Source organism: Leuciscus leuciscus, assembly GCF_965113295.1.
Source record: "Leuciscus leuciscus genome assembly, chromosome: 7".
Classification (NCBI taxonomy): Eukaryota; Metazoa; Chordata; class Actinopteri; order Cypriniformes; family Leuciscidae; genus Leuciscus; species Leuciscus leuciscus.
In genome coordinates this window covers 30156771-30177370 of record NC_138731.1, presented here as the reverse complement: position 1 = coordinate 30177370, position 20600 = coordinate 30156771, and the positions used below count along the sequence as shown (strand labels likewise).

Here is a 20600-nt window from a genome sequence, read left to right as displayed (position 1 = left end):
TTATCTCCTGCATAGTCATTAATGTCATTAATCAGATATTCTACAAACTGATTTAGTCGGTTTGAGAGGCACTTTGCAGGCAGTCTTTAGACAGTATTGCATCTGGGTTCCAATTTATCAAAAGTCGTAGATCGCCTTTTAGAGTCATAATGAAAAATAGCTTGTTACTATTTTTTTTTTTTATATATATATATATAATTTAATTTAATAACTAGCAAAGAATTTGCAACATGCACCCCCCCCCCCAGATTACATTTTTGGGTAGTAATGATGACATGCTGCTTGATTATAAGTTTGTTCATACATGCATACTTACTTACTTATTTGTGAGTAAGTGTGTGTGTGAGTGAGCGAGCGAGCAATACTTTAAACTTCTTTATATCTTTAATAACATCCAAAGGGGTTATTTACAAAAGGTCTTCTTCCAGTCTTCAGATGTCATTGTAAGTCAAAGCATTGAGATTTGTCCTCAGTGGAATAGCTAAACCTAATTAGCAGGTAGTGTCAACATACATTTGGCCAATTGTGTTTGGCTTCTCTGTATATTTCTTGTCAGCAGTACTTACTTGTGTCTGGGTTTAAATGCCGTGTGTCATCAGGGCAGCTAGTATTGTTGAATGTTGAGTGATTGATTCCCCTCTTTTCCTGAGAGATTGCCTGTAATGCAGATTTAAAATAGCCCACCTTTCCTTATTGGCTTTTTTATGCCGATTCTGAGCATGCAACAGTCGAGTGTTACACTTATCTTCCCCCGACTGAAATGCATAATGTATTGTTTTTATGGATTGCTATGACAGCGCTCGTAAGAGAGCAACGACAGAGTCGGCATTCATTAGTACCTTGAGGATGTGACAATCGAAATTAGATCCCTGTGATGTACCGGTCCATATTTCATCTCAAACCTGGAGGCCTTTCACTGCTTACATCCCGTGTTAGGTAAGCCATGCTTCATGCAAAATGCCACTGTCAGAGTGTTCTAGCATGGATTAATGTGATATTCTGCACATTCGATTTGTGCTTCTGCTGTTTCCTTGGCTTTATCCCAGGTTTTTACCTCGCCCTGTCCCTGCTCTCCGTTCTGGGTCAGCGAGTGTGTGTTGGTGTGAAAGCAGGGCTTGTTCATTTGGTGTCACCCTGCTGTTAACCAGATACAGTTACTGAGGTTAAACCTTGTCATCTACCACTGCCATGATCTAACAGAGCCAAGCCTGTGGTTTTTGCACAGGAGTGCTGTTAAACTAAAGGACATGCCAAAAATGGCACACACATGCGCACACACTGGGCATCAATGGTAAAGACTCATCTGGAAGAAAAACAGACTGTGAGTGTAGCCAAGCGAGTCTGCACCAGCTGATCGGTGTGTGTGTGTGTGTGTGCTTGGAGATAAAGGAAAGAAACAGTCAATTTACTCATCACGCCAAAATGTCGAAACTTTGAATCCTTTGTCCACTAATGTGACTCAAATCAATAAACTACGCATGATGTCGATAATACGAGTGCTGTTCTGAAACTCAACTCACAGCTTGCAGCCTCATTTCTAAATGCACAGCTTTAAGAGGCCAATATTATGGCACTCTGCATGCATTTTTCTGCACAGTAGTAGTTATACATACATACGGCTGTCTAAACACCATCTGCAATATTCAGAGAAGTCGGAAATGCTGCAGGAGTGCAAAAATAACCCATAACAAATTCAAAGATACCTTAGATTTAATTTGTTTTGCATTGATTCACTTTCAAAAATACAGGCAGGCAATGTTTAAACATTTAGAAACTTATTTCCAAAATGATGAATTTTGAATTTCAGAACTCGATGCTAGTTCAAGCATAACAATCTATGATTAGTACATATTTGTGTAATTAAAAAAGTCATCTCTCTTCTCTGCACTGTTATTTTTACTTTTAAAGACTTTACTTTTAAATATGTGTCATGGTTGGGTTGCAGCAAGGGAGAGTAGATGTAGGATATAGTTGCAGCAGTGAAATTTCTTAAATTGCACCAATGGGAGGACATTTTTATAATAAATTCATGTACAGGGGCATCATTAATTAGCATCAATTCATTATACATTTTAATGTTTTGAGAAAAATGTATATTTAATGATTAAGTGTGCAAGTCAAACTTGTTTTATGATGTTGTTGTTTTTATGTTTTTATACTTAATGACTTATTTTGTAGATTTAAATAAAAATAAATGTTAAATTGGCAGCCCTACAATAAAAATGGTAAATTGTGTTAATTGCTTTGTAATTAATTATTAAATGCATAATTTTTTACACGTTTTACATGTTTTAATAATTGATTGTTTTCCTTTTTTTATATATGTTTTATACTTGATGACTAACTTTGTACATTTAAAATGTATTTTTATAATTAACCATACTAAGTTATCATGTTAAATTGACAGCCCTACAAATAAATAAATAAATTAACAATAGCTTGGTGAGAAAATTAATGAAGTTTCAGTCATGATTCAATGAAAATTGTCCCCTCTGCATTATCTCTGTAATGTGATTGGGATTGTTTGTGATTCATACATAAACCAGTGATGTTGACGACATTAGATGTTCTCAAGAACATCTTTTGTGCGCCATGGATAATTTTGTTTTATTAATTTGAAATTACTTGATGGCATATTTGATGAACTGTTCCTTTAAAAGGCTCTTGTTTGACACACACATAATTACATTAACGCAGTTCTATCCCTGGATTCTGGAATCTAACGGACACTCAAGTTTGACAAGAGCTGAGGAGTTTTATATAGACTCACATTAATCTTGTGGCCTTCTGAAAAAAAGGCCTTATTAACCCACATAACCAGAATAAGATAATTACCTTTGTTACTCTTCTTCTGTGTTTAATTCTCAGTGGGGTTGAGATGTGTGTGCGCGCATGTGTATAGGATGGATACTATAATCTATGAATTATTAATACATTATTACCTCTTGATTAAGACATCATTTTTCTGACATTTTAATATCGCAGATGCCAAAGAACTGTTGTTTCTTTTTCTTTTTTAAGCCTGAGGGCTGTCAAGTCAGCAAAAACAAAATATGGTGCAAGAAACAGTTAGTCTGCAAGCTGCACATGAGGAATTCGCAAATATATTGGTATTTCAGTTTACACATATCCATGAACTCTGTGTTTTAAGCTTGGAGTTCAACCACCGAGAACAGTGTCCTTTATTACAAATGAAGGAATTGCAAAGTGGGAAGGGCTAAGATTCAGCCGATCAATGCAGATTACAGCAGTGACACATATTCCACCTCAGGAGCCCACGTGCTAACACGTAACACACATCAAAGTGGCTTTGATCACTGCAAACACAAACGCACTGTTGCAGGTAAACAGGGCAAAGAAAGAGAATAGCTCTTCAGAATGGATTACTAACATAGGCTGCTGCTTAGTGCATACTGTGCAGTACATAACGTAAACCACGTACTAATTAATAAAAAAAAAACGGTATTAATATGCAATGATAAATGTTTCAAATGGCAGAATGCAGCTTGCTGCATAAAGTGCACTATGCAGAATTTTCCAAAAAGATAGAAAGCATAGACTCCCTTATAATGAAAATCCCTTTCAGTCATTATGATCCACTAGAAGAGCGTGGTGGCGTCCGTGTCTACAATTGCTGTGCTCAGGACGTTTCTGGGCTGTACCCTTTGGCCAGTGAGTGTGTCATTCCAGCCAATAATGACAGGCGGTGCATGTGAGGGCGGGACTTTAACTTCGGTAACGTTTTGAAGTCTGGGAAGCCTTGCTAAGTTCTCCTGCCTCGACACAGCAATTCGTTAATGTTGCTATTGCCTTATTGACTGCTACTGTAACTTGACAGATTACTAGACAGTGTAATCACGTTTTAATGATGACAGATAGTTATTGTTTGTTAGCGTGCACTTCTGGCAGTTTTCCACCCACAAGGCGGGGCCAAGTTTGAATGTTGTGTTCACAAACAGTAACTGAAAATGTCTGCATTAGTGCACCTTTAAGTGCCGTCTAGTTATCTCAGAAATAAATCTGGTTATTTTGCACTTTTAATACAGGTTTGGGTAAATATGTCATTGTAGCAGGCAGCTCAAAATATGTTTTTGGAACTGAGTGCCCATGGAGGAGCAAAGATGGCAGGTTGCAGGTTGTGTACTTCAGGAGCTGAATACCCCAGCTGAGCATCTGCTATTGAGATGAATGGAAATGCTAACGCTCTCTCCAGGTATTCAGACCTCCCTGGGTGTAACTTATGTGTTGAGCATCAGGGACGAGATCACATTTAAAAGTCAAATCACATCGTGTTCACTGTATCTTATCCCCATGGACAAACGTGACACAATTACATTAAAATAACTGGCACCAGTTAAACGTTATCATATCAGAACATGCATATCTCCACTTTAGTGCTGAAATCTGTTGCTGTATCTTCATTTCCCTTCAGTCACATTATGTTTTCAGATATAGGTATATCATTTGAAAAAATTTAATACATAAGAAATATTCAATTCTTTATCTGTCGCGAGGTTCGGCAATTTTTTGTTGTATTTTTGCCATATTGTCCTATTGTGGCACATTGTGTAATTTCTTTTCTGTTCTTCAGATTTAAGCAGTCATAAAATCAGTAGTTTGCCCTTTATGCAGATTCAGGATTTACTTTAGTATTAAGTTTTAATTTATTTTAATCGAACATTTTTTTATTAATTTTTTATTTTAATGTTAAAATATCATATAAATGTGCAGAAACAAAAACAAGTAATTCCTATGTTGATTTCCTGGAATGGCACTAGTTTGGGGGTGGGACTATCTGTTCGAGGACCAATGGCAGATAAGTGGGACTGCTTGAAGAAACCTGTTTGAAAATAGTCATTAATTTGTCCCTTTTTTTTCTGTCTTTCTTGCTCCACTACAAAATATTGAGACATGTTCTCTTTATGCTGTTTGAACTTCCCCTTTTGGAAACTTTATTGTTAAAAGTGTTTACACGTTTAGGTTCCCCAAAGAATCTTTAAGTGAACAGTTCTTAAAATAACCTTTTTTTTTCTTAGTGTGAAAGAACATTTTAACAATCTTAAGAACCTTTTCCAATTTAAAGAACCTTTAGGGCAATATAAATGTTCCATATGTCAAAGGTTCTTCATGGAACCATAGATGCCAGTAAAGAACCTTTTTTAAAGTGTTTTCGATATTGCATCCCTCCTCACAACCTGATAAAATGACAAAAGACCTTGAGCCCCTGAAAAAAAAATCACGTACTATGAACAATGAATTCTGTCTTTTGGAGGAAAGGCTTAAAATAGCTGCTAAAACCTCTTGTGACATTCTCCTTTCCGTTCTAATTTCCGTAAAAATTATATTCGAGCCAGACACTATGACAGACAGATAGGAATACAGAGAGGCAGACATATAAACGGCAGATAAAATGGAAGGCCATGGAAAGAGATATTTCTCTTGTTTATTCTAGTGTATGCTAGTATATTTTTTGGACATCATTCAGAGAGACATTTAACCTTAGGGAGGTTCTTCATTCATCCACTAAAATTAGCTTGAGACCAGCTGGTTAACTGTAATTGTAAAAATTCTACAGACAAATTCTGAGAAAATATCTAGCGTCATCTGTTTGCTGAATAAAACACTGTTAAAATACAGTTTTATTCAGGATGTAAAATACAGCTTTAAGATACTTTTTGGGGCTACTATGTAGAGTTTTGTAACAAGTTTTAATTTTTTCTCCAGAATACATGCTTTGATCAAACTGGATAAAAATGTCCATGAATGTTGCAATATCTCAAACCATCTACAGAAATTAAATTAATTTATTTCAATGGTTTGAGATATTGCAGCATTTATGGAATGAGCTCATTTGTAGGAGTTTGCAAAGTTTTTATCCAGTTTGATCAAAGCATTTATTCACATTTCCAGCAAATCCATTATTTATTAATTGATGATGTTTAATAAAAAAAAAATTTGCATTTGCTTTTGGTGGTTGACCAGCCTCACGGCGATACAGTGTAAGCGCCCAGTCTGCGGAAGCAGGTTTTATAATGTATTGTGTGGAAAGAGATTACTGTAGATGTACAGTTCAGAATCAGCCTTACAAGAGATTGAGCTGTATGACATCAGCGGAGTGGGCAGCAGATACTGGAAGTTATAAAAACACGTGGACTGTATGCAGGAGAGAACTCTCTCCCTTGGGCAGGAGGAATATACAGAGAGGAATGTGTGTGGTTTTATGGATGAGAGAGGAGAGAGAGAGGTAAAGAAACAGGCAAAACCAGAGAAAGAGTGTGTGTTTGTGTGTGTTTGTGTTCTGAGTGGGCTTTTCTTCTGCTGTGAACCTCCTCATTGTTATGCAACTCACAGAGCAAGAGACTCACCCTGGACAGGACAGCAAAGTGTTTTGGAAAAGACTCTCTCTCTCTTTCTGTCTCTCTCTCTCTCCCCCCTCTCTCACACACATACACACCAATGCACACACCTGGGTCTCAAGGCTGTCTCTTTTCAGAACACGCTTATAAAATGCAAACACATACAGTACATACACGCATACATAAGTTTAAAGGAATAGTTCACCTTAAAATGAAAAAGAACATTCTGTCATCATTTACTTACCTTCATATTGTTCCAAACCTGACTTCCCTTTTTAAAAGTTGCATAATGCCCGGCTACTCTTTAACATTCAGTTTATGTAAATTCACTCTTTATGCTAAGATTTGGGCCAGTCGTAAATAAATCATGATTTACTGGATGTAGATTTATTGTTATTGTAATTGTTATTTGCGGTTTCTCTTCTTTTTTGACATTTGTGCCATATGGTCATTGACATCGTGTTAGATATATACTGTGTGTGTGTGTGTGTGTGTGTGTGTGTGTGTGTGTGTGAATGTATGTATAATTATATTATTAAATAATAAATAATTTTTCGGTTCCCTTCCAGAACAGACTCCTGCAATTCTCTAAAAAGGCAGCAAAAAAGTACTGTAAGTGTAGTAGACTTCTGGTTATATTAAGTTTTCTGAAGTCATGTAACAACTTGAGTTTATTCTCCGAACAGATTTTCTTTTGCAGTCGCTGTCAAATCTCATTTGCATGTGCATTCAGTTATGACCAGTGGCTGTGTTTACAAGTACACCAATGGTCTGAATATTGCCAATAATCAGAGAAAAGAATAAGATTTTACATGACAACATCTTCAATGCTGGTTACTTGCTTCTTGCATTACTTTGATTATTTGCTATGAAATGTGGTGGTTATACTGCTGTTTTGTCATTATTCACCAAAACACAAAATGATACATTCAAAAGGAGTAGTTTGAATGATGCTGTTATAAGATTTAAGATGCTGTTATCAATCATTGTTTGTTGATGCTGTTTTTATTTGCTTGCTTCAAATGTTTTTTTGTTTTTTTAAACCAATCCAAAATGTGTTTGAACACTCATGGTGTTTGTTGATGCTGTTTTTATTTGCTTGCTTCAAATGTTTTTTTGTTTTTTTAAACCAATCCAAAATGTGTTTGAACACTCATGGTGTTTCCAACCATCATTAAAACATGTCACGTAAAGCTGTAAGAATAAATCATTTTTCTTCCTAAAAGAGCAGCATTTAAGGGCCGTCACTAAAACTCTCACGACCTGGGACAAAATGTTTATTTGTATGCCCCTTTTCCTTGGGCCAAATGAGTAGGCTGTACCATAAAGGACCTTAGTGGGGCCCCCCTCATCACAAAGCCCAGAACCGCTTTCTCGGTTGCTGATGGCCAAGTGGCTTCTTTGATTACACTGTTTTCTGACCTGTTCATGAGTTTAACACAGCATACATACAACACTGGTACATGCACACTTTGGTCAGAGTGGAATAACTGCAATAAACATGCCTGTGTACTGCACATTTAACTCTGATTATGGTTATAATTGTACACGCAAGTCCCACGGATATAAAGTTAGGGGGGAGGGGAAATAAGAACCTGTCCCGTTTGAAGTTCCAGTAGTGTCAGTTACTTTTCTAACGTTCTATGGCTAGATGGAAAAAAAAAAGAAGAGCTTTTTGGCAGCAAACACTTAACATTGGTTTGCTTCATACAGGGATAAAAAAAAAGTAGCCCATGTGTAAAATGAAATACTCTGCTGTATCTTTAATGATGTGGGCCTAATTTTCTGCCAGAGGTCCTGGACAATTTTGTTCAGATACATGGCATCGGGGATTCGATCAAATACCAACAGATAAAAAAATCAAAACCTGATGGCCTCTGCTAGAAATCTTATAACGGGCCATGTTTGGATCTTCCAACAGGACAGTGATCCAAAAACAAACATCAAAATCAAAACAAAAATGTGTCACTGAGCACAAAACTAAGCATCTGCAATGGCCATCCCAGTCCCTGACCTGAACCCTAGAAGATGAGTGGGCTGAACTGAAGAGAAGAAGTGCCAACATGGATCTGGGAATCTGAAGGATCTGGAGAGATTCTGTATGGAGGAATGCTCTCTGATCTCTTGTCAGGTGTTCTCCAAACTCATCAGGCATTATAGGAGAAGACTCAGAGCTGTTATCTTGGAAAAAGGAGGTTGCAAAAAAGTATTTAATAAAAGGGGGCAAATAATTGTTCCCAACGTGTTTTGGAGAAAAACATTTATTTCATAATGTTATTTCCCCCCCTTTCAATTCTTTTACTTCAGGGATAGGCAACTCCGGTCCTGGAGGGCCACTGTCCTGCAAGAGTTTAGCTTCAGCCCTGATAAAAACTCACCTGCCTGTATCTATCTAGTAATCCTGAAAACACTGATTGCCTTGTTCAGGTGTGTTTAATTAGGGTTGGAGCTAAACTCTGCAGGACAGTGGCCCTCCAGGACCGGAGTTGCCTATCCCTGTATTTACTTCAATGAAAGGTTAGATTTTTGCAATTTTTTAAATAAAATATCAAAAGGATTAACAATGCAGATTTATTTTTTACAGCCATCTTTGATCATATTTACCAAGGGGGCAAATAATTCTGACCAGCACTGTACATTGCGGGTACATCGAAGTTAGTTGTGGACGTGGAGCTCTTGGGATCTCGAAAACGTCACGCTGATATTGATCCTTGTTTTAGTTCTCCTTTTGTCCCAAAGTCTGCTTGCCATGGTCCATAATGTTTGAACGAAACAACAACAGCGTGAGCGTGCCGCTAGACGCAACGTCTGTCTCCATGGTTACTATGGCTGTATGAGCGGAAACCAGGGATAACGTGGATATTACGTCATTGACAGGCGACAATGACCAGGGACGACCCATTGTTTAAAATTGGAATTTCTCTGAAATTAAAAATCTTTGGGAACTTTTTGGATATTGTAAGTACACAACCTCAGGAAAATATAAAAAAAATTTATTACAAAATTCTTACATATTGTACCTTTAAGTATCCTTGCCACAAAACTATTATATGACTTCAGAAGACTTATAATGCACGAGTCATATGGGCTATTTTTATGGAACTTATGGTGCTTTTGGTCAGCTTTTTTGTCAGCTGGAAATTCACTGGTCGAATATAGCGACATGATTTCATTGTGCCAGAAGAAAGCAGTAACAATTCTGCCTTTTGTTTCCGCAGTAGAAAGTAAGTCATGAAGTTTTGGAGCGACACGAGGGTAAGTAAACGATGACAGAATGTTTTATTTTTAGCGGTGAGCTATTCCTTTAACTGAAGATGTTCCTAAATACTTGCAGCCCACCACAGTCGTTGCGCATGCATGCTTGGATTTGAGGCGGACTTTAGGACCATGGAGAGGTCTCCCACAGCAGCGGGCGCACACAGCGCGTCTTGAAGAGGAAACCCCCACAGGAGCTCTCGCTGCCGGATACCTGAGACATCTCAAATCATCCCTCTGACCGACAAGCGCACGGCGCGCCACGGAATGCGCAGGAGTGACCGACTGTCCGCTGGACGAGGGCGCGCGGTCATGGGTCCCTCTTCAGCATCTTTGAGTTTTTAATGCATTATGAAGTCATAGAGACCTCTGGAAATCCTTAAAATTCTCCTTAAGGCAGCGTCTATATTGGAATAAACTATCAGCTGGTGAATTTCTCTGTTCGGATGGATGATTTGGTCAGATTCCTCATTCATCGTGATGCGCGTTCATTCCGTTTACAAGTGTCTTATTGACTGACCGCGGATCAATTTTTGGACGTTGGCTGACGGTAAGCTCGCTGTCTGTTTTAGTTACCCATGCGAAGTTTGAAGTGGAGAGGTTTCATGGTGATGCGGGGGTGGCTAGTTGATTTGCTCCGGCTCGTGAAGATGCCTAATGTAACCTTTAGAAAAAATCGGAATCATGTAAATGTGGAGTTTGACGCTTAAATAATAACTCAATTTCATTCAGGTTAAATTGTAGAATGAAACCTGTCAACAACACGTCCAGATCATATTTTGACTTGATTTAAAAAATAAATGGAGAATAATGTTTTGTGAAAGACAGTAAGCCGTGTTTTGCTTCATTAGGATGTGATTGTGACGGTATTTCACGACTATTCAGCATTCAATCGAATGTCCCCCCCCCCCCCTCTCCTCCATTATTAGTATAATTGTGAAAACATGATTATGTATATAACTGTAATTATATAAAAGTAAAGTAGCTTTTGCTGCCCTGCTTTTAATTTACTTATTTTTCTAAATCAATGGATGGACAGGATGTTTCTTATTAGGCTACTGTATTACAGTAATGCGACTTTATTAAGAATCTTCATTGAGATCAATGAGAATTTTAAACAAATTTAAGTAAAACATTCGAATTGAGGGCAGAAATATGCTGTCCTGACATGAAAAAAATGGAGGAAAAAAAAACAAAAAAAAAACAAACATTTGAATTGTTCTACAAGTTCTAGCTACTTTTTTTTTAGAGTAGCCTTAAATATAACCTGCACATTTGTTCTTCGCATTTACCCATAGCCTACCTAAAGCAGAATTTCAGGTGGGAAATCAGTTAAAATCTCAATGTGAGCCGCGGTCTTTTCATACGCGCATAAAAGACGAGATTTGAATCGGTGTTTTCATTAGCTACTGACTAAACTAAGGTTTAACATTTTATTCCAGTTGTGCGGCTTGTGGCAAACCACTGTTACATACACGCATATATATAGATAAATAATCTCGTTTTAGTTTAGATTGACTCAAAATAAATGTAGAAAATGCAACGTGATGTGCGGCAGCGTTTGAGATGGCTTGTTTAAAGGCGGTGTTTGCGGGAGTATTTGCACCCTCCTGCGATGGTACGGACAGAACACACGCACACACACACACACACACACACACACACACACACACACTCACTCTCTCACACACACTGCAGTGGCGTCTGATCACAGTCTGCAAGAGAGTGAGCGTGCGCATGAGAATCTGTGCCGACGCCGGCTGGTACACATTAGACCTCTCGTGGGCTTTTCACACTTGAAACTGCAAACCCAGGGTCGTTTTTTATTCTTGGGTTAACTTAATCCCTGCTGGGTTACCTTGTTTACGGTTTTCCACAGCTCAATCACTGCCCTGGGTTAATATTTAACTCTGGGTATTGTGGTTACGTGGTTACACACTTTTATGAGATCCATAACATGAAATGGACAAATAGGCCAGGTCTCCTGCACGCGACCTGTCGTGTATGAACTTTTCGGACCAATGAAATATTAGTCTCTTCCTCACTCTGGTTAACGCGTTAGAGTCACTGTTTTTAACATTTTCAGCAATTCCCTTACACGCAACGCGTGAGAGTTTGTGACATTAATATTTAATGAGGCAAGCAATTGTTTATCTTATGATTGGTTGACTTCTGTTAAACTCGTTGGAGCGGTCTAATACCGCATTATCGAGCTTCCCATGCTTGACATTTTTAACCCAGGGTAAATCTTAACATTGGGTAACTTAATCTGGGGTTATTTCACACTGCACATTTGTAAACGACGAGTTAACATTTTTGCATATTTATGACATTGATTGGACAAATACACGCACCCAGTATGGATAACTGCTTGTCTAAATTTGTAAATGTCGCCACGTAGATTCGGCTCTGGTTGTCTTAAGCCTTATAAAACAGCAAAAACGATACTTACGATACGATATTCTTATCTCCTGTTAACGCGTTTTGTCACAGTTCTTCATTAGTCTCTCTGAGGGGGAAAAACATAACGTGAAAGTTTGTGTGACACAAAGCTCATGAATACTTAATGAGATAAGCTCTGTTCGTTTATAATTAGTTCTCTGTTGCTAAACAACTCACTGTAATATTTCTGCATCATTTCTCACTGTATACCAGTTTATTACATGTTAACACTGCAAAAGCCTAAAGCAGGGCTTCAAAACCCAGGGTTAAAAGCCTTGCTAACCCTCTTTGGAAATAAGTGTGAAAGTTAAGACTTAATCCAGGGTTAAAAGTGGCCTTAACCCAGTTAAGCGTAGCGTGAAAACCCTTTTGGCTGCCCTAGTGTTGCTGTTACAATCCAAGAATCATGTGAGAACACACCCAAGGCGTGTGCATTATGCTCGTCATGGATGCATATTCATAAACTCACATTGGCCTCTTTTACCTCGTGCAGCCGGAAAAATTCTCAATCGAACATGTAGACTTCCTCCGTTTGATGCATTATCAGTATAAACAAGCCAATCTCCTAATGCTAATGATTACTTTAGGTTATTTTTGCAAATGTGTGCCTAGAATACACAGATGAAATGCTAGGGAAAATTGTCTTTGACAGCGCCATTGACTCCTCTTAAAGGAACTGTCACTCAGGTTTGAATGCGGCATGGGGCACAGCCTGGGTTTATTGTGTCAGTATATGTGGTTATAAAGAATGCATATAGTCCCATGGTGGAGCTCTTATTGCCTAGGGTGAGTTTGTAGATGGACCCACACACACTTCCCTACTTAAGTTTCCAAAGAGATCTGGCTATAGAGCATGCCATCACCAGCGGCGTTTGGATGGCCTATTAATAAACAAGGCATGTTCTGTCATGGGCTTATACTGAATGGCCAGGGGCATTGGTTAGCCACTTGTCGATAAAATCTGTGAAGAAGAATCTGCACAAGAACCAATCTGTTAAAATGCACTTTGATGTGATGTGGCCATTTGACTGTGAGTGGTGCTGAAAGAACAGCTCCCTCTTTCAATGAACTACAACACATCTGTCAGAACCTTCTCTGCCTTGATACATCAGCAGGTCAACTCGCGTACCACTAAAATGACAAAAACACTGACTGATGCCCCTGATCTGTGGGAAGCTAAAAGTCACGTCTGTGGCATTCTGATAAAAGCATGCATATGTCATTTAAAGCATGCTTCGCTGAACGCACTCAAATTGAACTCCGTATTGCAGTTCTGATACTGTTGCGCTTTTAAATGCAATTACGATAGGAGAATATTTGCAGAGCCAATCGTTGCCATTAAATGGCTAAAAATCTTGGATGGGGTTAACTTTGGAAGTTCGTAGGTTTCCTTTGTGCGTGTGAGTGTTTACATGTATGAAATATAGTTGTATTGTTTTCCCAGCGAATAAAACACACTCTTGAGACCCCCCTTCCAGTTTCTTAGGGACCACTTTACTGGGCACAATATCAATAAGAAGCCTCTCGCTATCTCTCTGTGTGTGTATATGTGTGCATAATGAGGAGAGTATGCTGTGGGAAAGCCCTCATTATAAAACAGTTTGAGCTCTCAGGCCATTAAAGTCAAGCACAGCGAGTGAGGAAGCAAGTAAAGGATACTCTGGTGGATTGCTAGATGATTGAAACAATAAGCTCATTCTATATTGTCTTGTCGGTAATGGCTTCGATTGGAATCCTTTGGGTTGAGGGCTCTTGTCAGCTCTTGTCCTGGTGATGTTTTTTGACCTGCTGTCCATGCTGATTCATCGGGTCTCAAAAGAATAGCAATCGATTAGTAATACGAGAAGAGAATGCATTGATTTGGGTTGATGAGAAGTTGTTGGGTTTTTGGGATTTCCATCGTGGTTTCCTGACCTTGATGGTGTGCTTTCCATTTGGAGTTCACCTGTGGAGGTGATGCGTCACGCATCAGAGCTTTCGCATCCCATATTTACATAACTCATGTAGGGAATTTCAATTTGAAAGACGTACAAACGACACGTGCACACAAATAAATAAGTACAATGAGTTCATTTATTTGTATATTTGTGTGGTTGAGAATATGCAAGTCGACTCACATTGATGCATGCACACAAGCTCATTTACTGCTGGTTTTCCTGTTGCTGATGAAGTCTGACATGTAATCTTTCCTTGTTTCTTTTTTTCTCTTGCTCTCTCCCTCTCTATTACTGTCACTTTCTCTCTCCCTTAGGACTGTCAAACTGTCAGAATCCTCACTGATTCCCTCAGAATAGTACTGAAACCTGCAGTGTGTGAATCCCTATGAGTGTGTGTTTGTGTAGACTCAATTTAGTCTCATATTATATGATGGTAACAGGGCGTTTGCAGTACAACGAGAGTATTCGGCTTTTACAGCACTTCCTACACTGATTTTACTCATAAAATAGCTCTAGATGTTCATTTATTCATTATTGATTTCAGACAGACAGTAAAATTCAACACCTGATGTTTATGGCTTCAAAGTTTCTCGATTTTATTCATATGACTTACAGTGGCCGCAATTTGAGAGAAGCCTCATTTTTGCTTCTCTCTCGCCATTTAACCTTGAAGTATAAGCTCATGACAAATGCAATGGATTCTAGGGCTGACAACCTTTGATGGAATTGAGAATCTGCCTCGATTTTCAGTTCTCTCCTTATAAATGAGATGGTGCAGTCATTTACATTGGCAAAAGTGAGTCAGGAACCTAGTCATCAGTTAGAAAAGTAGTCCCATAATGACAGTCACGGTAATTCTGAAAGCATTGGTCAGGAATGAGCTAGAATACTAATTTCCCAGAGGAAAACAGTGAAAAAGACACATTTAAACACTGTACAGTGGGGTTCTGAAGTCTTAGACCACTAGTGATAATTCAATGAAAAACTTTTCATTTCAAATTATATTAGAATAGCATTTTGATGGAAAATTTTAATTGAAAAATTAATGACATGCAGAATGTCTTAGTGTTTGGTTTGTCCTCCTTTTGCTTTAATGACAGCAGCACTTGAGCTGGCATGAACTCCACAAGATTGTGTAAAACCTGATGATCATGTTCTCCAGCATGATATGAGAATGATCCAAAGAACATCTTGTGCTTAAATGCAAGAACATTTGACCTTTTGTAGAAAAGAATTCACATAGTTAATTTGACAAATTTGTATATATATATATATAGGCTGTAATTGCAGTAACTTTGAACAAGGCAATTGTAGGAAGTTGCATATGACCACATTAAACCACAGTCTATTATGAATAGGTAACATCTTTTAGCTACTGAGATTCAAATATGTACTCCTGTAACAGAAATCATTCCAGTACGTTGTATACATAGCTAATTAAAAACGCGGGTGTAGGGTATGATTTGGAGTTGCGTTATTATGCTAAGATTTGATAAGGGATTGGGAATTTTATTAAAAATGTAACATACTGTTATAGGCCTTTTGAAACTGAATTGGTTTGGGCACTGGAGTATCATTTGGTGAGTAATGCCTCTGACAATGATCTGTACATTCTAGTATAATTTTTAAAAGTGTACTGCTCAACATTATTGGATTTTCTGCGCTTGTGAGTCTTTCCTGCTAATGATACCCTAAATGATTTCAGAAGTAATTGTCTCCTTTTCTCTTTCAATTGCATTGTTTTCACATGAGGTACATTCAAAAAGGCTTTATGAGCATCACTATATTATAACATTTATCTGTTACAGAAACTGATTTTTTTTTTTGAACTCTGGAAACTTAATGAAAAATAACTGAAAACTTTCTAAATCTAAAACTTAATCTCAGATGAAGGAAAATAAAAACCAGACAAGTGAGACAATTGTTAACATACTGTAATACTACAGAGATTTAGTATTAAAATGGATGACATAACTCAGATAATTTGGCTGAAATTTAATGTGAAAGTTTGAGTTTGTATTGAAATCTCTGATGTTTCATTCCAATAACTCAGCAGATTGGAGCGCTGTTTGAGACGCTGTTGAATGCCTTTTCTGAAACTCAAGAGGGAATACTTGTGAGATTACTAGGGTCTTTTTCAGCAGACAAGTCTGAGAAGCAGGAGTCTGAAACGGTTCAGCCAATAATATTAAGACAAACAGTAAACCAGAATGTATTGATTGAAACTGATAACATACAAATTGCAATGGCCCCATGGCTCACTTCTAAAGGAGGAGAACATTTTTGTTACGAAAACTCATTGTTTTTGTGACACAACTTGTCTCAGTCCTTTTTTGTTTATGTGCAGAAGTGATTAGAAACAGTCCAGTGAATTAAAATGAAAACAATTGTGCTATATCTATGAAACATCAGCAATTTTCCCACCCTAAATTTGTAAAAAATTAGGCCTACATAATTAAATGCATAGCATCTGTTTTTAAATAAATTCAGTTGTTGTTTATTCTGTATCATTATTACTGTTGAAGCTTTTTTAGCACAGCCAGAATGTTAACATTCTTAGATACCGTTCTTTAATATAATTCTAACCACTTAGCATTGAGAAATAAAGCAGTGGATTGCCGGAGCCAGAATATAAAAATACTGTTTCTGCTCTGAAATGAAAAACAATGTTTCTAATCCCTGGCTTGTACATGTTAAATATATTTTTTGTAGTATCATCCATGTTGTGAACTAATATATATTCATGCACATGTGTATATAGTTTTTCATGCATTGGAAGATAGTTTGGCTCTTGCATAAATAGCTAATTTGACTAATTTATCCATTCATGATGTGCCAGTGGCAGGTTTCCCAGTCATGGAAACCCAGAGAATTGGAAATTGGTGATTTTCCAGGCCTGGAAATCTCATGGAAGTCAATTAAATCTCAAAAGTGAGAATAAAAAACATTCTATAAATATCATTATATTCTTGTGTAGCCAACGTGAGAGTAACGGCCTTCAAATCTCACAATTCTTTTGCTCAAATAAGTCGAATCGGCAATGTTTTTCAAGCGTCAAAAACAAGTGAAATAGTCAGTAGAAATGGGAGCCCCTAAGACATCTAAACCTTTCATCATGTAAAGTCATGTCAGACGTCATTTAAATTGAAAACCTCAAGTTTCCTGCACATAGCTCTTTTCTTCTCTCCCATTGCTATCCATTATCTTTGCTAGCCCTTTGACCACCTATTATCTTGTCTTTTGTTTTGACTCCTGACTGAGAACGAGTGTGTCTGGTAAGGGGATTAGTGGTGCTGTGTCTGGAGGTGGTGTAGGAGAGCAGTAATACTCAATAATTAATCACCATCAGCAGCGCAGAGCATGGAAGAGTACTCAGGGGTCCCTTGTTAGCCGGGGCCGATCAGTGAAGTGTGAACAGTCTGCAAGCTGCTTTAACCACACACACACACACACACACACACATGATCAATATTCTGAATTTCATTTCATGTTAAGGCCACAGAAAGACTGTTACATGTGTGTGACTTTTTCATGACTGTGATGTATGGTCAGGATAGAGCACCTGTAGTCAAGGTTGCATGTGCACTAACAAGTCCATGTCATAAAAAAAAAATATTTCAGGAGTCTATATTTGAGTCTATATTTATTGTTTCTCATTTCCTGCTTTTGCACTCACTAGCACACAAACACACACACACACTTGATGCCCCTGAGCATGTTCGAATTCTACTCTGATATTTGCCTGGCACGAGAAAGCTGGAACTGCCACAATAAATAATGGAGTCCACAAAGACTGATGTGGTCTTTGTCCTTTTTTCCCCCCCATTCTTTTACAAACTCAAGCCAACACCTACAGTAACGCAATTACACACATGCATATGTCACACACATGTCCATTTGGCTCTCTTGTGAACTGTCATATATGTAATGTCTGAAAATAGATGCGGCTCAGGTTGTCCTTGGATCATTCGTTCTACTGTCTCATAAGTGTGTGTGTGTGCAGGTTTTTAACGGTGTGTATCTCTGTTCATAGCGCAGCACTCTTCCTCCAGGGGCACTGTTATATTTACCGCATGGTAAATGTGTTGACTGTCAGGCCTGGAGATGTGGAGAGTTTAAATTGGATTAAATCATAAAATCACCACATCAATCATTCACAGCTGGGCCCGCCGCCACACGCCTGTCCTGTGAGCGACCGTACATGTGTATGTGGATATTAGGTCCAATGAGAAATGAGGAAGACCTTCTATGTTGCCTCTAACTGGACGGTGATTGAATTGCCAATAGCCAATTGTGACTGGAAAAAAAGCACTGCTCATATGAAATGATTCGATCTTAAAAGTGTTCAGTCTAGAAAATGATTATGTGAACGTGATGAACAGGTGTATGAATGCAGGTGATTAGTGTTAATTTCTAAGTCAAGCATCTCAAGTACTTAAAAAAAAAAAGCCATAACCCATAGGCTTAAAATATGACACATAACTCATCCCACACTGTTTGTTTGTACCTCGAATCATGTGGCTTGTTGAGAAAAGGCATGCTGTTACATTTCTAAGCAACTAAACTTGAAATATATAGGCAAAACAGCAAGTTACCCAAATTATATATTTTATATAATACATACTAAATACAATTCCTATATAATTTGCGTATTATTTTCTTATTTTCTTTTTTGTGCTAAAATGGGTGAACAAAATCTTGCTAAATCTATATACTTAGATTTTGGGGTAGATTAACTTCCCACATCCAAATATGTCTCATAGCAACGCCCTGGCAACCACCCACAACAACCTAACCTTTTTTCGGGCTCTTTTTTTTTTTTTAGACCTTATGTTTAGGGGTGGGGTGATGGGTGGACTTTTATGCTTTATTTTTTTTTAAAATCTTACATTTTCACATACAAAATCGACACCTTGTAAAATATTTACATTATCCCATGAGATTGGGTTGGTCATATTTGATTTTATATCATTTAAAGGAATTTTCCATGAAATTATAACCTTCCTATAAAATTTTGCTGGAACTTTTAAGCTTTAAAATTGATAAAGCATCATAAAAATATCAGAAAATTCAAAATCAAACAATAACTTTAAGGAACACCATGAAATTTAAGTCATAGTTCACTGATTATTTTCTTCTGTGATTGATTCAGTAAGTCAGTGAGTTGAACTCAAAAAACATATCAGTCAGATTTGTGAATGATTATTTTTAACTGGATCAACCAATTCATTGAAAACAACAATTCATTCATGATTTAGACATCGCTACTTTTCTCATGAACTTTTCTCTTTTCTCAAGGGCGGATGTCAAAGATTTTCAGTGAATAATTGCCGAAATGGGTCTGTTCCAAACTAGTCCTATAAAATGTACCCTTTGTTCCACAGAGGAAAGAAAGTCATTTGGGTTTGGAACAGAATTAGAGTGAGTAAATGATGAGAGAATGTTTTATTTTTGGGTGAACTATCCCTTTAATTGAAGCAGTAGTAAGTGATCTCATACACATTAACTGGTGGCTGTGAAAATGTGAAATCTTTATATTCTACCTTTTCTCATTTTTTTCTTTCTCCCTCTCTCTCCTCTTTCAAAACCCTGAGATTATGTGTGGGAGAGGGATGATAAGCCCTTTAAAGAGATCACAAGAGCACTCTCTCTCTGTCGCCCCTTTGCCTTTTTAACGCAGACACACACAGAAACACAAACACTCCCACACACACACAAAATAAAGTCTATTAACCTCTCAAATGCTACTGTTCCTGATGGGATTTAGGCCTTCCAGTGTCTGAATTTGGCATGCAATTCATCATCAGTAGAATGTTATTGTAAGATAATTACGGATGAAGAGGAAGGGTTTGCACACACTTATTAAGTTTACATTAATTATTTGAGGAGAAAGGGAATATAGGTGTTATTTGATTTGATATAACAAGCCTTGGATGGAAATCCAAGAATACCATATATCTGCAGGGAGTAATTTAGAGGTCTGCGTTAAAGTGACAGGAGCAGTGCATTATGGGGGAGTCATGTGACAGGGTTGTGAAATAAAATACGAACCTGAAATGATATTAAGGTGCTTTGTCAGCAGGAGACCTCAAATAAAACTGTAAACAGAGGTGATTATGGGTGGTTGACATATACTTGTAGTACTTGTGCTTTGAAAAATGTATTTGTCAGGCCATTAATTTCAAAAAGCTAAATGGTGATATATATAAATGCATTAGAATCCAAGCAGTAAACTCTGTGCCTCTTTATTAATGAATATTTCAGTCCAATTTGGGTTCAATATAGGCTACTTCAGAAGCTTGCACATAGTGTTCAGATTTCTTGTTGGCCTCTCTGATCGCTCACATCATTTGTTCTTACACTAGATGAATACACTAAATCATTATTTTATTTTATTTTTTTTTAAATTTTTTTTACATATTTGTTAACACGTTTAATTAATTATCTTAAAATGTTTCGCACCCAGAGTTCTTTTTAATAATTGTGTATGTCCTACATTGCTCAAACATTTAAGGTTTAGAAATACTCATGTAGACAGATATATGTGTGTTTATTCCATTATGGAAATGGTTTGGGTTCCCCTCCCTTTTCAGGCTTCTATAACCGCTCA

General features: G+C 37.6%; 1 protein-coding gene across 2 annotated transcripts in view; it reads left to right on the top strand.

Moving 5' to 3' along the window:
* The first annotated feature begins 9784 nt into the window (after nucleotides 1-9784).
* il1rapl1a (interleukin 1 receptor accessory protein-like 1a) overlaps nucleotides 9785-20600 on the top strand; it is an 86520-nt gene continuing 75704 nt past the window's right edge. For both annotated transcript variants that reach the window (XM_082175259.1, XM_082175258.1), the window contains exon 1: nucleotides 9785-10161. The gene's annotated coding sequence lies outside the window, so the exon portion shown is untranslated. The remainder of the gene's footprint in view (nucleotides 10162-20600) is intronic.